We start from the raw sequence: 3,496 nt of genomic DNA on the forward strand, positions 1-3,496 counted from the left end.
CGGGCGTCAGCTCAGGGAAGCGGGTCCCACGTGCAAGGACAGGTTTGCGTCTGCCCCTGGGCCCTGTCGCTCCTCTTGGAAGGCAGAGTGCTCAGCGCCTGTCTGCCTGGGGGCCGCTTGGGGCCGGGGCTGGGAACACGCGGTGGGTTCTCTCCAGCGGAGAAGAAACCAGACCCAGTCGGCGGGCGGCCTCCAGGCCGGGAGGAGCGAGAATCCACGCGCCACGTCGGACGTGACGGAGACACACAGCCCACGTCCCTCCAGGCCGCCCCCTCCCACGCCATCCATCCTGACACAGCCGTGTGGAGTGGGGCCCTTGGATGGGTCTCTGTGTCTGCAGCAGTCTGTCACCAACGCCCCCACGGCCCCATGTGTCCGTGTCCTCACGTGCCCAGGTCCCCACTCTAGGGCAGCTCACCTGTAGTGGAATTCTGCCTCGAAGGGGACGTGTGCTCTCATCTGGCTTGTTAAAACGTTCCGATCGCACTCGGCCGATGTGGCTCAGTGGTTGAGCGTCGGCCCTGCACCAGGAGGTCGCCAGTTCGATTCCCGGTCAGGGCACATGCCCAGGTTGTGGGCCTGATCCCCAGTGGGGGGCGTGCAGGAGGCGGCCAATCGATGTTCTCTCTCATCCATGTTTCTATCTCTCCCTCTTCCTTCCTCTCCCTCTAAAATCAATAAAGAAAAAAAAAATTTTTTTTAAGTTTCTATTGCGCCCAGCTGGTGTTGCCCAGTGGTTAGAGTGTCGGCCCACGGACCAGAGAGACCCGGGTTTGGTTCCTGCTAAGGGCATGTACCTTGGTTGCAGTTTGTCCCCGGCCCCGGTTGGGGTTGTGTGGGTGGCAGCCACTCGATGTGTCTCTCTCGCATGGATGTTTCTCTCTCTCTCCCTCCAGCTCTAGCTGAAGATAAATTCCAAAAAAAAAAAAAAGTCCTTGGGTGAGGATAAAAAAAAGTCCTGATCACTTTCCCGAAACCACAAGGCACATGCCCCAGAGGTGTGGGAGAACCCAGTCCCCACATGCTCACCGGACATGCATGGGGTTCTTTTCTCCCTCTTTAAACTCCTAGTAAGGAAAATCCCAAACATACACCCAAGTCCAGAGAACAGGACAATGAGTCAAACGTGCTCACGGCTGGCCTGAAGCCTTCCTGACGTTTCACGGACGGCATTCCGCCTGCCGTTTGTCGTTGGGATGTATTTAGAGCAAATCCCAGACGTGAGGGTGTTTTCCCCACACACATCTTTATGCATTTCTAATAGAAGAGGACTTTTTCACCAACATAACTACTATCCGTAAAGTAACACGAATCCCTTCATATCAGCAAGTGCGGTACGGATCTCCTCACCTGTGAACGGTCAGTTAGGTGAAATAGCGTCCCCCATCGCCTGTCTGTGATCACTCGGTGTGTGTATGTCGGGGGGTTGGGTGGATCTCTCCATGTTTTGTCTTTGATCTAATTTTCTCTCTGTGAAGTTGCCTGTGCATATCCTTTTCTCGGGGTTTCCTCTTGTTGACACGTAGGCACTCTTTGCATATGAAGGCTCATGAATACACTTATGTGCCTGCCCAGGAGAGGAAAAGCCTCCAGTGGTCCTTCCTTTGGCCCCTGCTCAGGATTCTCCTCCCCGCTGCATGGCGCCCAGCCTTCTTCCAGGAATCAGTGTGGGCTCAACAGGTGGTGCCCACCTGTTAATGCTATTGACAGGTGCCCTGGAGGCAAAAGTCAGAAAGTCCCGCCCAGCAGCAGGCCCTCTCTGTGCAGCCCGGGGTCAAGAATTATAGCTGCTCCTGCTCCTGCTCCTCCTGCTGCTCCTCCTGCTCCTGCTCCAGCTCCTGCTCCTCCTGCTCCTGCTGCTGCTCCTGCTCCTGTTCCTCCTGCTGCTCCTGCTGCTCCTGCTCCTCCTCCTGCTCCTGCTGCTCCTGCTCCTTCTGCTCCTCCTGCTCCTGCTCCTCCTCCTGCTCCTGCTCCTCCTGCTGCTCCTGCTCCTCCTGCTCCTGCTCCTACTCCTCCTGCTCCTGCTGCTCCTGCTCCTGCTGCTCCTCCTGCTCCTGTTCCTACTCCTCCTGCTGCTCCTGCTGCTCCTGCTCCAGCTCCTGCTCCTCCTGCTCCTGCTGCTCCTGCTCCTCCTGCTCCAGTTCCTGCTCCTCCTGCTCCTGCTGCTCCTGCTCCTCCTGCTGCTCCTGCTCCTCCTCCTGCTCCTCCTGCTGCTCCTGCTCCTTCAGCTCCTCCTGCTCCTCCTGCTTCTGCTGCTCCTGCTCCTGCTGCTCCTGCTCCTTCTGCTCCTGCTCCTCTTCTTGCTCCTGCTGCTCCTGCTCCTGCTCCTCCTGCTGCTCCTGCTGCTCCTGCTCCTTCTGCTCCAGCTCCTGCTCTTCCTGCTCCTGCTCCTGCTCCTCCTGCTCCTCCTGCTCCTGCTCCTCCTGCTCCTGCTGCTCCTGCTGCTCCTGCTCCTGCTCCTCCTGCTCCTGCTCCTGCTCCTACTCCTCCTGCTCCCGCTCCTGCTCCTCCTGCTGCTCTTGCTCCTTCTGCTCCTGCTCCTCCTCCTGCTCCTGCTCCTCCTGCTGCTCCTGCTCCTTCTGCTCCTCCTGCTCCTACTCCTGCTCCTGCTCCTCCTGCTGCTCCTGCTCCTTCTGCTCCTGCTGCTCCCCCTGTTCCTCCTGCTCCTGCTCCTGCTGCTCCTGCTCCTGCTCCTCCTGCTGCTCTTGCTCCTCCTGCTCCTCCTGCTCCTGCTCCTGCTCCTCCTTCTCCTGCTCCTGCTCCTCCTGCTCCTGCTCCTCCTGCTCCTGCTCCTCCTGCTCCTGCTCCTCCTGCTCCTGCTCCTGCTCCTCCTCCTGCTCCTGCTCCTCCTGCTGCTCCTGCTCCTTCTGCTCCTCCTGCTCCTACTCCTGCTCCTGCTCCTCCTGCTGCTCCTGCTCCTTCTGCTCCTGCTGCTCCCCCTGCTCCTCCTGCTCCTGCTGCTCCTGCTCCTGCTCTTCCTGCTCCTGCTCCTGCTGCTCCTGCTCCTGCTCCTGCTCCTCCTGCTGCTCCTGCTCCTTCTGCTCCTCCTGCTCCTTCTGCTCCTCCTGCTCCTCCTGCTCCTGCTCCTGCTCCCCCAGCCCACCCGCCCTATATGTCCGGGGCTCAGAGCTTTATGGTGTGAGTGTGCACACACGAGATGGTTTCCACTTAGAAACCACTCCCCGGTCTGCCCAGGCTCCCTAAGTGCTGACCCCACCCCTCCCCACCCCTGGGCTTCTCTCTGCTCTTTGCAGTAAAACACCCCTCCCTCAAAATTGGACCTTCTCAGTCCAGCCCCCTCTTCATAGCAGAGTCCTGGCCCCTCGGCTGTGAAGCCAAGAGGGGTTTGCAGTGCAAAATACTTCTTAGAGCTCCGGTCTGGGAACACGACTGGCCACAGGCTGGGGAGGGAGGTGTTGAGCAGAGACGCAGCCTGACCAAGCCTGGCCACCCCATGGGGCCCTGGGGCAGAGTGGCCTATTACTGCTGCTGAGAG

Source organism: Molossus molossus, unplaced genomic scaffold, assembly GCF_014108415.1.
Source record: "Molossus molossus isolate mMolMol1 unplaced genomic scaffold, mMolMol1.p scaffold_m16_p_7, whole genome shotgun sequence".
In the NCBI taxonomy this organism is placed as follows: domain Eukaryota; kingdom Metazoa; phylum Chordata; class Mammalia; order Chiroptera; family Molossidae; genus Molossus; species Molossus molossus.